Source organism: Arachis hypogaea, chromosome 6 (genome assembly GCF_003086295.3).
Source record: "Arachis hypogaea cultivar Tifrunner chromosome 6, arahy.Tifrunner.gnm2.J5K5, whole genome shotgun sequence".
Taxonomy (NCBI): Eukaryota; Viridiplantae; Streptophyta; class Magnoliopsida; order Fabales; family Fabaceae; genus Arachis; species Arachis hypogaea.
Window position 1 is genome coordinate 68594048 of NC_092041.1, and position 17973 is coordinate 68612020.

General features: G+C 38.3%; 1 non-coding gene across 1 annotated transcript; it reads left to right on the top strand.

The window, feature by feature from the left end:
* Window positions 1-8712: 8712 nt before the first annotated feature.
* LOC112700218 (small nucleolar RNA R71) lies at window positions 8713-8820 on the top strand. Its single transcript, XR_003153132.1, has one exon. It is a non-coding gene; the product is annotated as a small nucleolar RNA R71 (small nucleolar RNA).
* The last annotated feature ends 9153 nt before the right edge of the window (window positions 8821-17973 follow it).

Sequence of the window (17973 nt, forward strand, 5' to 3'; positions counted from 1 at the left end):
GCAACCTCGACACTGCCAATTTTGAATATTTTGATGCCAAACTTGCTTGAAGAATTGTATTTTGGAACATGGATTCTGAGTTAAGAACACAAGCTAGTGAGCTTTGAGCCTTGTTTTGTGGCTACATCTTATAGTCACTTATTCTCCTTCTTGTGTGCAATTGTTTTCTCTCTATAAGTGTGATCGTTGCTTTGTTTAAGTCTATATGTCCATTATTCCTTGTATTCATACATTTATATGATTGAGGTCATCACTTCATTAGCTCACTTACCAAATAGCCTTACCCTTTATCTCCCCTTGTTAGCCAAATTTGAGCCTACGATTAACCCACTTGTTCTTTAAATTAGCACATTACAAGCCTAAAGCGGAAAATCATAAATATCCCTCTTTGGATCCTTGATGGGCTCAGGCGAGTGTGTATGAGTATTATTCAAATGTGGAAATCTTGGGACATTGGGTAAATAAAAGTGTAGTTTTATATTTGTATTGAAAATATTGGGAATTGGGCATATGCTCATGTGTTGATCAAATGTATAGACCTTATGCATTGACGTTCTTGTATATAAAAAAAATGAGAAAAAACAAAAGAAAAAAAATATATATATATATGAAAAAAAAGAGAAGAAAAAAAAGAGGGGACAAAATGCCCCAAAGCAAAGTGTAGCTCAATAAAACCAATGCATGAGTGTTGTGAATTGGAAAAGGGATGCATGAGTATGTGAAAAGTGAAGAATGGGTAGTTAGGTTAGCTTTGAAATTGTATAGGACGTCATAGGCTAGGTGGGGAGCTCAAGCTTATCAAGGATTCAAAAATTTCAAGCTCACTTAGCCAAAAATGCATCCTACCTTGACCCTAGCCCTATTACAACCTAAAGACAAGACCTCATGATATTTGTACGCATGCATGGAATAAATGTTGATTGTTAGATGGAGAACAAATCTTGGAAAGCATGATTAGGGGAAAATTGAGAGAATCAACCTTAGACACTTGAGCGAATAGAGTGCAAACACTTCCGGTGAGGGTTCGATGCTCAATTCCATGATTCCCGGCTCTCACGAGCATTCTTCATGCAAAGTTGGGTATATTGCACTTGATGCCTGAAAATGGGTAAGTCCCATATATTGACCACTATCGTACCCCATATGCTTGCATGTACCTTAGGAAGGTTGACTTGTTCCTAACCAAGTAGATAGTAGCACTAGTCGTAGTTGCATTCATGTAAGTAGGTTGCACCTCATGAGTCTTATACCTTCATGATCCTTCGGTCTTTTGCATTTCTCTAGGCATAAGGACATGCTAGAATCTAAGTGTGGGGAGGTTGATAAACCCCATTTTGAGGGTTTATCTTGTATTGATTTCAGGGGTTTTATCAATGATTCCACACACTTTTCATATGAAAATACAAGACTTTGTGTTCCTTTCCTAATTTTTGCCTCATGAATGAAAACATGCTTATTTTGCACTAAATTAGATACATTTCTAATATTCTCGTGGTGCCATTCGATGCCGTGACCTGTGTGTTAAGTGGTTTCAGAATATAGGGCATGGATGAACCGAAAAAGAGAAGGAGAATGAGTGCAAATGAAGGGAGCATGAGAAATGGAGCCTTGGGAACTTTAGCAAGAGCGCGTGCGCGTACTTGGCGCGCCCGCGTGGATTGCATAGCTAGAAGCCAAGCTATGAGCCAGCACGTGTAGCGGCTAAGCCATGATCCCCATGGGCGCGCATGCGTACCTTACGCTTCCGCGCGCATTGCAAGATGCCCCAGTGGCGCGCACGCGTGCTTTGCGCGTGCGCACCGATGCTCGAATATGATTTTTTTATAGAGTCACGTGACCTGGGCGTGGAGACAGTTAGAGATCCTATCTTGGGGAAGTGCCTTGGCGGGAAGAGCTTAAGAAGACCAGGGGTTGAAGGGTTAAGGGGCTTTTGGTTCATTTTAGATAGTTCTAGATATTTTTTTGCTATTGGTAGTTACACTCTTGGGTAGAGAGAGAGAGAGAGAGAGATTCCAAGCTCTCATTAGGGTTCATCTTCATCCATTTCTGAAATTTCAATGACTCTTTGGTGAGATCCATTGCAATTCTAAATCTACTTTGTTCATGTTATAGATCTTCTTCTCTAATCTCAATTAGTGCTTGTAATTGCTCAATTTTTGTAGATTCTAGATTCAACTTTGTAGTTTTGGATTTTATCAATTTCTTGAGAAGTTCATTTCTATTGTTGTTATTTGTTGATTGTTGTTAATTTCTTGTGTTGGAGCACTTTTAAGTCTAATTTCTTCTCATTCTCACTATGTCTTTCATCCTTGCTCATCAATTGTTTGATAAAATGCCAACACTAGTTATGGAGTAAAAGTTTCTTACTTGGCATAGGGTATGGACCATTAGAAAGAGTTGAATAGTTTATGTCAATTGTTGATTTGGAATTAGGAAATGCTAGTTGACTTGGAGTGCACTAAAGCTAGATTTCCCTAGGGTGAAACTAGGACTTGTGACTCAAGTTAGTTACTCTCATTTGACTTTCCTCTATACCTAGGGGTTAACTAAATGAAGCAAGGCCTAATTGCTATCATTACTAAAGAAACTATAAGGATAGAATTTCTAATGCCGACCCTAGGCCAAGTCTTCTAAAATTGATTGTTTGTCATCTATTTTGCTAAACCCTCAAAGAATCATAACAAGGTTTCCTAATCAATAAGATGCATTCTCTAGCAATTCCAAGGGAGGACGACTCGGGAGACTAGTAATCTCGGTTATAGATTGTAGGATTGTTTGATGCAAAGTTTGAATGTCGATTAGACTATACTCACGATTATATCCATTATTGAATTCTATATCGGCATGATAAATTCCGTCTATCACACCACGCCCAACAATCGCGAGTTTGAAGCTCGTCACAGTCATTCAATCCTTCAATCCTACTTAGAATACTACAGATAAGGTTTAGACTTTCCGGATTCTCAAGAATGGCCGCCAATAATTCTAGCTTATACCACGAAGATCCTAATTAAGGAATCCAGAGATACACGCTCGTTCTAGGGTAGAACGGAAGTGGTTGTCAGTCAGCGTTCATAGGTGAGAATGATGATGAGTGTCACGGATCATCACATTCATCATGTTGAAGTGCAACGAATATCTTAGAACAAGAATAAGCTGAATTGAATAGAAAATAGTAGTAATTGCATTAAAACTGGAGGTACAGCAGAGCTCCACACCCTTAATCTATGGTGTGCAGAAACTCTACCGTTAAAAATACATAAGTGATGGTCCAAGCATGGCCGAATGGCCAACCCCCATAAACGTGATCAAAGGATCATAAGGTAATCCAAAAATAATCCAAAGATGTCTAATACAATAGTAAAATGTCCTATTTATACTAGACTAGTTACTAGGGTTTACAGAAATAAGTCTAAATGTAGAAATCCACTTCCGGGGCCCACTTTGGTGTGTGCTTGGACTGAGCATGAGCTTTATACGTGCAGAGGCTTCTCTTGGAGTTAAATGCCAAGTTGTAACATGTTTTTGGCGTTTAACTCTGGTTTGTGACGTGTTTCTGGCGTTTTACTCCAGAATGCAGCATGGAACTGGCGTTGAATGCCAGTTTGTGTCATCTATGCTTGAACAAAGTATGAATCATTATATATTGCTGGAAAGCTCTGAATGTCTAATTTCCAACGCCGTTGAGAGGATGCCATTTGGAGTTCTGTAGCTCTCGAAAATCCATTTCGAGTGCAGGGAGGTTAGAATCCAACAGCATCAGTAGTCCTTTTTCAGCCTGAATCAGATTTTTGCTCAAGTCCCTCAATTTCAGCCAGAAGATACCTGAAATCATAGAAAAACACACAAACTCATAGTAAAGTCCAGAAATGTGAATTTTGCATAAAAACTAATGAAAGCATCCCTAAAAGTAGCTAGATCCTACTAAAAACTACCTAAAAATAATGCCCAAAAGCGTATAAATTATCCACTCATCACAACACCAAACTTAAATTGTTGCTTGTCCCCAAGCAACTAAAAATCAAATAGGATAAAAAGAAGAGAATATACTATAAAACTCAAAAAAATCAATGAATATTAGTTCTAATTAGATGAGCGGGACTTGTAGCTTTTTGCTTCTGAACAGTTTTGGCATCTCACTTTATCCTTTGAAGTTTAGAATGATTGGCATCTATAGGAACTCAGAGTTCAGATAGTGTTATTAATTCTCCTAGTTAAGTATGTTGATTCTTGAACACAGCTACTTTTATGAGTCTTGGCCATGGCCCTAAGCACTTTGTTTTCCAGTATTACCACCGGATACATAAATGCCACAGACACATGATTGGGTGAACCTTTTCATATTGTGACTCAGCTTTGCTAAAGTCCCCAGTTAGAGGTGTCCAAAGCTCTTAAGCACACTCTTTTTGCTTTGGATCACGACTTTAACCACTCAGTCTCAAACTTTTCACTTGGACCTGCATGCCACAAGCACATGGTTAGGGACAGCTTGATTTAGCTGCTTAGGCCTGGATTTTATTTCCTTGGGCCCTCATATCCATTAATGCAAAAAAGCCTTGGATCATTTTTACCCTTGCCTTTTGGTTTTAAGGGCTACTGACTTTTTCTGCTTGCCTTTTCTTTTTTTTATAATTTTTTCTTTTATAATTTTTTTTGCCACTTTTTTTTTCGCAAGCTTTTGTTCTTCACTGCTTTTTCTTGCTTCAAGAATCAATTTTATGATTTTTCAGATCATCAACAACATTTCTTTTTTTCATCATTCTTTCAACAGCCAATAATTTTAACATTCATAAACAACAAGATAAAAATATCAACTGTTCAAGCATTCATTCAGAAAACAAAAAGTATTGTCACCACATCAATATAATTAAACTAATTTCAAGGATGAATTTGAAACTCATGTACTTCTTGTTCTTTTGTATTAAAAACATTTTTCATTTAAGAAAGGTGAAGGATTCATGGAATTATTCATAGCCTTAAGACATAGTTACTAAATACTAATGATCATGTAGTAAAGACACAAACATATACAAACATGAAGCTATAAAACTGAAAAACAGAGAAATAGGAACAAGGAATGAGTCCACCTTAGTGATGGTGGCATCTTCTTATTGAAGGACCAATGATGTCCTTTAGCTCTTCTATGTCTTTTCCTTGCCTTTGTTGCTCCTCCTACATTGCTCTTTGATCTTCTCTAATTTCATGGAGAATGATGGAGTGCTCTTGGTGCTCCACCCTTAATTGGTTCATATCATGATTCAATTCTTCTAGAGAAGTGTTGAGTTGTTCCCAAAATTTGTTTGGAGGAAAGTACATCCCTTGAGGCATGGATGAGCTTCCTCATGCATCTCTTGAGATCCATGGATGGCCTCTCTTGTTTGCTCCATCCTTTTCTTAGTAATGGGCTTGTCCTCTTCAATGAGGATGTCTCCTTCTATGACAACTCCAGCTGAGTAGCATAGATGGCGAATGAGATGAGGAAAAGCTAGCCTTGCCAAGGTGGAGGGCTTTTCGGCTACTTTGTAGAGTTCTATAGAGATGACTTCATGAACTTCTACTTCCTCTTGAATCATGATGCTATGGATCATGATGGCCCGATCTACAGAAACTTCGGATCGGTTGCTAGTGGGGATGATGGAGCGTTGGATAAACTCCAACCATCCTCTAACCACAGGCTTAAGGTCTAGTCTTCTCAATTAAACCGGCTTGCCTTTTGAGTCTCTTTTCTATTGAGCTCCTTCCACACATATGTCCCTAAGGACTTGGTCCAACCTTTGATCAAAGTTGACCCTTCTAGTGTAGGGGCGTGCATCTTCTTGCATCATAGGCAAGTTGAATTCCAACCTTACATTTTCCGGACTGAAATCTAAGCATTTTCCCCGAACCATTGTAAGATAATTCTTTGGATTTGGGTTCATACTTTGATCATGGTTCCTAGTGATCTATGCATTGGCATAGAACTCTTGAACCATTAAGATTCCGACTTGTTGAATGGGGTTGGTCAGAACTTCCCAACCTCTTCTTTGGATCTCATGTCGGATCTCCGGATACTCATTCATTTTGAGCATAAAAGGTACCTCAGGAATCACTTTCTTCTTGGCCACAACTTCATAGAAGTGGTCTTGATGGATCTTTGAGATGAATCTCTCCATCTCCCATGACTCGGAGGTGGAAGCTTTTGTCTTCCCTTTCCTCTTTCTAGAGGTTTCTCCCGCCTTAGGTGCCATAGATGGTTATGGAAAAACAAAAAGCTATGCTTTTACCACACCAAACTTAGAATGTTGCTTGCCATCGAGCAAAAAAAAAAGAAAGAATAGAAGAAGAAGAAGAAGATATGAAGGAGAGGGAGAGGGATCTGTATTCGGCCAAGGGGGAAAGAGAGGGTTGTATTGTGTGAAAATGAAGAACGATAGAGGGGTTTATATAGTGGAGGGAGAGGGTAGTAGGTTCGGTCATTAGGGAGGGTTTGGGTTGGAAAGGGATTTTGAATTTGAAGGTAGGTGGGGTTTATGGGGAAGAGTGGATGGATGTGAGTGGTAAAGAGGTGATGGGGAAGAGAGATTTAGGTGATTGGTGAAGGGTTTTCAGGGAAGAGTGTTATTGGATTGTGTGAAGAAGAGAGAAGGTGAGTTGAGGTAGGTAGGGATCCTGTGGGGTCCACAGATCCTGAAATAATCCTGTGGGGTTTAACGTCAGCTTTCCTCAGGGTGAAAAAATGGCGTTTGAACGCCAGACTGCTGCTTGTTTCTGGCGTTCAATGCCAGATTCATGCTCTGTTCTGGCGTTGAACGCCAGCCAGATGCTCCTTACTGGCGTTTAAATTCCAGTAAGCTTTTTCTCGAGGGTGTGTTGTTTCTTCTGCTATTTTTATTCTATTTTTAATTTTAGTAATTGTTTTATGACTCCACATGATCATAAACCTAATAAAATATAAAAGAACAATAAAAATATAGATAAATGAAAATTGGGTTGCCTTCCAATAAGCGCTTCTTTAATGTCAATAGCTTAATGGAGCTTCACATATGTTCAGAGAATTGTTGGGACCTCCCTACACCAAACTTAGAGTTTGAATGTGGGGGGCTTCTCAACACCAAACTTAGAATTTGGTTGTGGCCTTCCAACACCAAACTTAGAGTTTGATTGTGGGGGCTTTGTTTGACTCTGTATTGAGAGAAGCTTATCGTGCCTCTTTTTCATGTTTACAGAGGGATACCGTTGGGCCTTAAACACAAGGTAGTCCCCATTCAATTGAAGGACTAATTCTCCTCTGTTAACATCAATCACAGCTCCTGCTGTGGCTAGGAAGGATCTTCCAAGGATGATGCATTCATCCTCTTCCTTCCTAGTGTCTAAGATTATGAAATTAGCAGGGATGTAAAGGCCTTTAACCTTCACTAACACATCCTCTACCATTCCATAAGCTTGTCTTATTGATTTGTCTGCCATCTCTAATGAGAAAGTGGCAGTTTGTACCTCAAAGATTCCTAGTTTTTCCATTCCAAAGAGTGGCATAAGATTTATACCTGACCCCAGGTCACACAGAGCCTTCTCAAAGGTCATGGTGCCTATGGTACAGGGTATTAAGAATTTACCAGGATCTTGTTTCTTTTGAGGTAAAGTTTGCTGAACCCATGTATCTAGTTCACTAATGAGCAAGGGAGGTTCACCTTCCAAAGTCTCATTATCAAACAATTTGGCATTCAGCTTCATGATGGCTCCTAGATATTGAGCAACTTGCTCTCCAGTTACATCTTCATCCTCTTCAGATGAAGAATAATTTTCAGAGCTCATGAATGGCAAAAGGAGGTTAAATGGAATCTCTATGGTCTCTATATGAGCCGCAGAGTCCTTTAGGTCCTCAATAGGGAACTCCTTCTTGTCTGGGAGACGTCTCATGAGGTCTTCCTCATTAGGATTCACGTTCTCCCCTTCCTCTCTAGGTTCGGCCATTTTGATTATGTCAATGGCCTTGCACTCTCTTTTTGGATTCTCTTCAGTATTGCTTGGGAGAGTACTAGGAGGAGTTTCAGTGATTTTCTTACTCAGCTGGCCCACTTATGCCTCCAAATTTCTAATGGAGGACCTTGTTTCACTCATGAAACTTAAAGTGGTCTTAGACAGATCAGAGACTATATTTGCTAAGCTAGAGGATTTCTGCTCAGAATTCTCTGTCTGTTGCTGAGAAGATGATGGAAAAGGCTTGCTATTGCTGAGCCTGTTTCTTCCACCATTATTAAAGCTTTGTTGAGGCTTTTGTTGATCCTTCCATGAGAAATTCGGATGATTTCTCCATGATGAATTATAGGTGTTCCCATAGGGTTCACCCATGTAATTTACCTCTGCCATTGCAGGGTTCTTAGTATCATAAGCTTCTTCTTCAGAAGATGCCTCTTTAGTACTGTTGGATGCATTTTGCCATCTATTCAGACTCTGAGAAATCATGTTGACTTGCTGAGTCAACATTTTATTCTGAGCCAATATGGCATTCAGAGCATTAATTTCAAGAACTTCCTTCCTCTGAGGCGTCGCATTACTCACAGAATTCCTCTCAGAAGTGTACATAAATTGGTTATTTGCAACCATGTTAATGAGTTCTTGAGCTTCTGCATGCATTTTCTTTAGGTGAATGGATCCACCTGCGGAATGGTCCAATGACATCTTAGAGAACTCAGATAGACCATAATAGAATATATCTAAAATGGTATACTCTGAAAGCATGTCAGAAGGACACCTTTTGGTCATCTGCTTGTATCTTTCCCAAACTTCATAGAGGGATTCACCATCTTTCTGTTTGAAGGTTTGAACATCCACTCTAAGCTTGCTCAGTTTTTGAGGAGGAAAGAACTTAGCTAAGAAGGCCGTGACCAGCTTATCCCAAGAGTCCAGGCTATCTTTAGGTTGTGAGTCTAACCATATTCTAGCTCTGTCTCTTACAGTAAAAGGGAAAAGCATGTGCCTGTAGACTTCAAGATCTACTCCATTAGTCTTAACAGTCTCACAGATCTGCAAGAACTCAGTTAAAAACTGATAGGGATCTTCTGATGGAAGTCCATAAAACTTGCAGTTCTGTTGCATTAGAGCAACTAGTTGAGGTTTCAGCTCAAAATTGTTTGCTCCAATGGCTGGGATTGAGATGCTTCTTCCATCAAACTTTGAAGTGGGTGTAGTATATTCACCAAGCATCCTTCTTGCATTATTATTTTTGGCTGCCATCTCCTCTGCCTTTTCGAAAGTTTCTGTAAGGTTGTCTCTGGATTGTTGTAATTTAGCTTCTCTTAGTTTCCTCTTCAGAGTCCTTTCAGGTTCAGGATCTGCTTCAACAAGAATATTCTTGTCCTTGCTCTTGCTCATATGAAAAAGAAGGGAACAAAAAAATAATAGGGATCCTCTTTACCACTGTAGAGAGATTCCTTTATGTTAGTAGAAGAAGAAAATAATAGAAGAAGGAAAAGAGGAAAATTTGAACTCAGAGAGGAAGAGGGGTTCGAATTTTAAGATGAAGAGAAGTGTTAGTAAATGAATAAATAAATAGAAAGAGATGAGAGAGGGAGAAATTCGAAAATAAATTTTGAAAAAGGGTTAGTGATTTTCGAAAATTAAGAGAAGATAAACAAATAAAATTAAAATTTGAAACAATTAGTTAATTAAAAGAATTTTGAAAAAGAGGGAGGTAATTTTCGAAAATTAGAGAGAGGAAAGTAGTTAGGTAGTTTTGAAAAAGATAAGAAATAGTAAAACAAACAAAAAGTCAACTTGTTAGTTGAAAAAGATTTGAAAATCAATTTTGAAAAGATAAGAAGTTAGAAAAGATTTTTGAAATCAATTTTGAAAAAGATATGATTTGAAAAAGATATTTTGAAAAGATATAATTGAAAAAGATATTTTAGAAAAGATTTAATTTTTTTAAAATTAAAATTGATTACTTGACTAACAAGAAACTAAAAGATATGACTCTTAGAATTTAAAGATTGAACCTTTCTTAACAAGAAAGAAACAAACTTCAAATTTTTGAATCAATCACATTAATTGTTAGTAAAGTTTTCGAAATTTTGAAATAAAGATAAGAAAAAGATTTTGAAAATAAATTTTAAAAATTTTCGAAAATAATAAAAAAATGAAAAAGATTTGATTTTTGAAAAAGATTTTGAAAAGATAGGATTTTTAAAATTGAAAATTTGACTTGACTTATAAGAAATAGATAGGTTTTAAAATTTTTTGACTAAGTCAACTCAAATTTTTGAATTTTATGAGCAAAATAAGGAAAAGATATTTTTTGATTTTTGAATTTTTAATGAGGAGAGAGAAAAACATAAATATCACCCAAAACATGAAAATTTTGGATCAAAACACTTAATGCATGCAAGAACACTATGAATGTCAAGATGAACACCAAGAACATTTTGAAGATTAAGATGAACATCAAGACTTATTTTTAAAAAATTTTCATGAAAAGAAAAACATGCAAGACATCAAACTTAGAAATTTTCAATGCTTAGACACTATGAATGAAAGAATGCATATGAAAAACAACAAAAGACACAAAACAAGAAAATATGAACATCAAACAAGAAGACTTACCAAGAACAACTTGAAGATCATGAAGAACACCATGCATGAATTTTTGAAAAATGCACAAATTTTTAAAGACATGCAATTGACACCAAACTTAAAAATTAACACTAGACTCAAACAAGAAACACAAAAATATTTTTGGTATTTATGATTTTATTAATTAAAAGTTTTTTTTCAAAAATTATTTGAAAAAATGAAAAAGAATAAAAAAATTTTTTGAAAGATTTTTGAAAACTTTTTGAAAAGAAAATTACCTAATCTGAGCAACAAGATGAACCGTCAGTTCTCCAAACTCGAACAATCCCCGGCAACAGCGCCAAAAACTTGGTGCACGAAATTGTGATCATCAACAATGGCGCCAATAGACTTGGAGCTCTCAAACATGAATCACACTTTGTCACAACTTCGCACAACTAACCAGCAAGTGCACTAGGTCGTCCAAGTAATAAACCTTACGTGAGTAAGGGTCGATCCCACGGAGATTGTTGGTATGAAGCAAGCTATGGTCATCTTGTAAATCTCAGTTAGGAGAATTCAAATGGTTATAAAGGGTTCGAAATTAATAATAAATAAAACATAAAATAAGATAGAGATACTTATGTAAATCATTGGTAGGAATTTCAGATAAGTGTATGGAGATCTTGTGTTCCTTCTGAATCTCTGCTTTCCTGCTACTTTCATCCAATCCTTCTTACTCCTTTCCATGGCAAGCTGTATGTAGGGTATCACCGTTGTCAATGGATACTTCCCATCCTCTCAGTGAAAATGGTCCAAATGCTCTGTCACAGCACGGCTAATCATCTGTCAGTTCTCGATCATGTCGGAATAGAATCCATTGATTCTTTTGCGTCTGTCACCACGCCCAACAATCGCGTGTTTGAAGCTCGTCACAGTCATTCAATCCTTGAATCCTACTTGGAATACCATAGACAAGGTTTAGACTTTCTGGATTCTCAAGAATGGCCGCCAATAATTCTAGCTTATACCACGAAGATCCTGATTAAGGAATCCAAGAGATACACGCTCGTTCTAAGGTAGAACGGAAGTGGTTGTCAGTCATGCATTCACAGGTGAGAATGATGATGAGTGTCATAGATCATCACATTCGTCATGTTGAAGTGCAGCGAATATCCTAGAACAAGAATAAGCTTAATTGAATAAAAATAGTAGTAATTGCATTAAAACTCGAGGTACAGTAGAGCTCCACACCCTTAATCTATGGTGTATAGAAACTCCACCGTTGAAAATACATAAGTGATGGTCCAGGCATGGCCGAATGGCCAGCCCCCATAAACGTGATCAAAGGATCATAAGGTAATCCAAAAATAATCCAAAAATGTCTAATACAATAGTAAAATGTCCTATTTATACTAGACTAGGTACTAGGGTTTACAGAAATAAGTCTAAATGCAAAAATCCACTTCCGGGGCCCACTTTGGTGTGTGCTTGGGCTGAGCTTGAGCTTTACACGTGCAGAGGCTTCTCTTGGAGTTAAACGCCAAGTTGTAATGTGTTTTTGGCGTTTAACTCTGGTTTGTGACGTGTTTCTGGCGTTTTACTCCAGAATGCAGCATGGAACTGGCATTGAATGCCAATTTGCGTCGTCTAAGCTCGAACAAAGTATAGACCATTATATATTGCTGGAAAGCTCTGGATATTTAATTTCCAACGCCGTTGAGAGCGCGCCATTTGGAGTTCTGTAGCTCCAGAAAATCCATTTTGAGTGCAGGGAGGTCAGAATCCAACAGCATCAGTAGTCCTTTTTCAGCCTGAATCAGATTTTTGCTCAAGTCCCTCAATTTCAGCCAGAAAATACCTGAAATCACAGAAAAAACACACAAACTCGTAGTAAAGTCTAGAAATGTGATTTTTGCATAAAAACTAATAATTATATACTAAAAACTAACTAAATCAAACTAAAAACTACCTAAAAATAATGCCAAAACGCGTATAAATTATCCGCTCATCACAACACCAAACTTAAATTGTTGCTTGTCCCCAAGCAACTGAAAACAAAATAGAATAAAAAGAAGAGAATATACAATGAATCTCACAATATCAATAAAACTTAGTCCCAATTAGATGAGCGGGGCTAGTAGCTTTTTGCTTCTGACTAGTTTTGGCATCTCACTTTATCCTTTGAAATTTAGAATGATTGGCATCTATAAGAACTCAAAATTTTAGATAGTGTTATTGATTCTCCTAGTTCAGTACGTTGATTCTTGAACACATCTACTTTATGAGTCTTAGTCGTGACCCTAAGCACTTTGTTTTCCAGTATTACCACTGGATACATAAATGCCACAGACACATAAATGGGTGAACCTTTTCAGATTGTGACTCAGTTTTGCTAAAGTCCCTAGTTAGAGGTGTCCAAAGTTCTTAAGCACACTCTTTCTGCTTTGGATCATGACTTTAACCACTCAGTCTCAAGCTTTTCACTTGGACCTTCATGGCACAAGCACATGGTTAGGGACAGCTTGGTTTAGCCACTTAGGCCAGGATTTTATTCCTTTGGGCCCTCCTATCCACTGATGCTCAAAGCCTTGGATCCTCTTTACCCTTGCCTTTTGGTTTAAAGGGTTGTTAGCTTTTTCTGCTTTGCTTTTTCTTTCTTCTCTTTTTTTTCCATTTTTTTCGCAACTTTTTCTTTCTCACTACTTTTTCTTGCTTCAAGAATCAATTTCATGATTTTTCAGATTATGAATAACATTTCTCTTTGTTCATCGTTCTTTCAAGAGCGAACAATTTTAACATTCATAAACTTCACTATAAAAAATATGCACTATTCAAGCATTCATTCAGAAAATAAAAGGTATTGCCACCACATCAAAATAATTAAACTAATTTCAAGATAAAATTTGAAATTCAAGTACTTCTTGTTCTTTTGTAATTAGGCACATTTTTCTTTTAGAGAGGTGAAGGATTCATGGAATTATGCATAGCTTTAAGATATAGACACTAGACACTAATGATCATGTAATGAAGACACAACATTGATGACACATAAAGCATAAAATTCGAAAAACAGAAAGATAAGAACAAGGAAATCAAAGAACGGGTCCACCTTTAGTGATGGCAGCTAGTTCTTCTTCTTGAAGATCCAATGGAACGCCTGAGCTCCTCTATGTCTCTTTCTTGCCTTTGTTGCTCTTCTCTCATGGCTATTTTATCCTCTCTAATTTCATGGAGAATAATGGAGTGCTCTTGGTGCTCCATCCTTAGTTGCTCCATATTAGAACTCAAATCTCCCAAAGAAGTGTTAAGTTGCTCCCAATAGTTGTGTGGAGGAAAATGCATCCCTTTAGGCATCTCAGGGATTTCTTGATGAGGGACTTCCTCACACTCTTAAGAACTCTGGACACCTCTAACCAGCAAGTGCACTGGGTCGTCCAAGTAATAAACCTTACGTGAGTAAGGGTCGATCCCATGTAGATTGTCGGCTTGAAGCAAGCTATGGTCATCTTGTAAATCTCAGTCAGGCGGATTCAAATGGTTATGGAGTTTTGATAATTAAAAGATAAATAAACATAAAATAAAGATAGAGATACTTATGTAATTCATTGATGGGAATTTCAGATAAGCATATGGAGATGCATTATTTCTTCTAAATCTCTGCTTTCCTACTGCTTTCCTACTGCCTTCATCCAATCCTTCATACTCCTTTCCATGGCAAGCTGTGTGTTGGGTGTCACCGTTGTCAATGGCTACTTCCCATCCTCTCAGTGAAAATGGTCCTCTACGATTTTTTACGGCTAATCAACTGTCAGATTTCTCGTCTCAGATGAAAAATACCATGCACAGATATCGTATGGCTAATCAGTTGTTGGTTCTCGATCGTGTAGGAATATGATTTACTATCCTTTTGTGTCTGTCACTATGCCCTATAGTCGCGAGTTTGAAGATCGTCACAGTCATCCCATCCCAGATCCTACTCGGAATACTGATAAACCACTATTTCATGGTTTATATTGTATTTAATTGAGTGGGTTTATCAAGCTTTTCACCCACTTATTCATAAGATTTGCATGATTTTACAATTCCCTCCTAGTTTAGTTCTATGATTGAAAACATGCTTCTTTGGTCTTAATTTAGCTAATCTTAATCCTCTCTTATTACCATTCGATGCCTTGATCTGTGTGTTAAGTGTTTCAGGCTTCATAGGGTAGGAATGGCTTAGAGAATAAGGAGAAAGCGTGCAAAAATGGAAGGAACACAAGTGTTCATACCCTGGGTCGAGCTGTCCGACCCGGGATGTTCGACAGACAAAGCGACCGACCTCTTCAGGACGGGACAACCCGACCTCTTTCCAAAGAGCTCGGCCAAGTCACCAGAAAAGCCCAAAGAAGGGCCCAAATAGAGGAACACGCCCCAAATCCTAAGGCAGCCCAAGCCTACAGAGGGAAGGGCGGTTCCCATGAAAGATAAGCTGACCTCACCTAGAAGATAAGATAAGATAAGATAACTAACTTATCTTATCTAAAAAGGTCACTCTACACCATTATAAATACACTGGAGCACCCAAGTATAACTCATACTCTGATTCTACTCAATACCTGTTTAATACCCTTGCTATCTTAAGCATCAAAGTCCCTTGCAGGTACCCCCACCCTTCGGTGACAAGGGATCAGCAGTGCAGTCAGTCCAACAATTCGGACACGACAGCTCCGGTTGTCTTCCACCAGCCGGACACGTTAACACCGACCAGTACAGAAGATCTCATCCGAGATCGACCTCCAGTTTCAGGTAACCCTCGGAACATTGGCGCCGTTGCCGGGGAACCTAGAAGTCATTCCATCACCATGGTGGACGACCATGACAACGACCACCATTCATATTTGGAAGATAGAACGCCGCACAAGAACGCGGATGTTACACTCAAAGATACTCTAGAGCTCAACAGGGACAAAAATTTATCAAATCCAGGAGTGATAGAGGCGCTTCAAGATCGATTAAAGCAACTTGAGAAAGAAGCCCAACATCAACGTAAAAAAGAAGAGGATCTGCATCGGGAGATAAGGCGACGCCAAGAATTAGAAGATAAACTTCTAAAACTCGAAGCCGATCTCAAAACTAAAGTTACTAAATCCACTCCAGAAGATAGCTCTCGCAAGGATCAAGATCCTTTCACCAGGGAAATTATGAAATCCAAAATCACAAAAGATTTCAAACTTCCGAATATGACTCTGCATGACGGCACTTCAGACCCCAACCATCATCTCAGCAATTTCAGAAGCAGAATGTACCTCACTGATGCCTCGGATGCAGTTCGCTGCAAGGCCTTTCCAACTACTCTTACCAAGACAGCCATTAGATGGTTCGACAACCTACCTCCAAAATCCATCTCGAGTTTCGACGACCTGGCCAAAAAGTTCCTGGCCAGATTTTCCATACAAAAGGACAAAGCCAAACATGCACCCAATTATTAGGAATCAAGCAAGGAGATCGAGAGAGTCTTCGTAACTACATGGAAAGATTCAACAAAACATGCATGGACATACAAAGTCTACCAATAGAAGCTGCCATCATGGGCCTCATAAATGGCCTACGAGAAGAACCATTTAGCCAATCTATATCAAAGAAGTACCTAGCATCCCTAGACGAAGTACAAGAACGGGCGCAGAAGTACATCAACATGGAAGAGAACTCTCGACTTGGGGAAGCCTCGAGGTTCGGTTCTGCCTACCGAGATAAAGAATCCAAGAAAAAGGAAGATCGCTCCGGGGAGAAAATCAAAAATATCATAACTACACCCCTCTTAGGGTATCCTTGGTAGATGTTTACAAAGAAGTCTGCCATACGAAAAAAATACCCACAGCTCGGCCACTCAAAGGCAAAAGGGGAGGAGGAAATCAGAACGAATACTGTGAGTATCATCGAGTTCGAGGACACTCCACCAATGAATGCTGACTTGAAAAACGTCATAGAAAAATAAGTAAGGAAAGGAAAATTAGATTGGTTCTTGGCCAATCGGGATGAAGAACCAAGAAAAAGAAGAAGGGATAAAGATATCGGACGGTCTGAACGATCACCCCACACACCGGAGAGACACTTCCACGTGATACACGGCGGATTTGTTGGAGGAGGAATCTCCAAATCATCCCGCAAGCGACACCTCAAAGAAGTATACCATGTCGAAGGAAAGAAGAAGGCGCCAGACATCACAGCAATCACGTTTACCAAAGAAGATGCATCCGGAATCATCTCAGGACACGACGACCCCATGGTCATCACAATCATTGATGGAATTTTTGTGGAAAAATGAATTTCCAGCACACAAATCCAACCGGCAAGTGTACCGGGTCGCATCAAGTAGTAATAACTCACAAGAGTGAGGTCGATCCCACAGGGATTGATGGATCAAGCAACTTTAGTGGGTGATTAGTTTAGTCGAGCTAACATTGAAGTGAAATATGTGAAATGTAGCCAACAGAAAGTAAATAGCAAGGAAAATTAAAGTGCAGAAAGTAAAATTGCAGAAACTTAAAGTGCAAGAAAGTAAAATAGCTGAAACTTAAATTGCAATAAAAGTAAATTGCATGAGAAGTAGAGGGGGGCTGGGTGCTGGAAATTAAAGAAAGCAATGAAGCAAGTAATTAAAGAGATATTGAGAACAAGTGACAGGGAAATTAAAGTGCAGGAAAATTAAATTCATATCACAGTAGCTCAAATGTAAAGTGCAGAGGAACTAAAGTGCAGGAAAGTAAATTGGGAGCTGGGATTCAAAGTTAAACAAGAAAATCTAGGATGCATTCAATCAGAGAAGTAGTAGATGGAATAAAATGTAGCAGATCTAAACAGCAAAGCAAAATTGCTTCAAGAAGCAAATAGCAGATGAACCAAACTTAAATTGCAGACTCTCACCAAAAGAGTAAAGATCTCAGGGGTCAAGAGACTAGAAAACAAGTCTAGATCTCACTCCTTTCCTTGATCCAACAGAAAACAAGTTTGCAGAAGAAAGAAGAATGGAGGTAGCAAATGAAAACTCAAATTAAATCCTCAATTTCTTGAATTATGCAGAAAGTAAACAAAGAGAATTCTCAAAGTGAGAATGAAACAGAATTCCTCCAATCTCACTCCAGATTCAAAACAGAAAGAAAACTTAAAAGAGAGAGCTCTCTACTACTACTCTTAATGCTCCCTAGTGGAGTTAGCCTTTTTTTATGAAAATGAGAATGATGCATTTATATAGGCTTTTTACAAAATAAAATGAAATTGAAATGAAAAACAAATTAAATGAAAATCCTAATTCTAGCTTGTTCTTGTGCCTTTGAGTGATGATGTGGGCTTTGCTTGCTTTGGATTTGAGGAGAAATGGGTTTGGTTGGCGTTGGTTCAATTAAATTTAAATGGAATTTTGAGTGAATTTCCAGCCCAAGTGTTGCTCCAAGGAGGATGCTC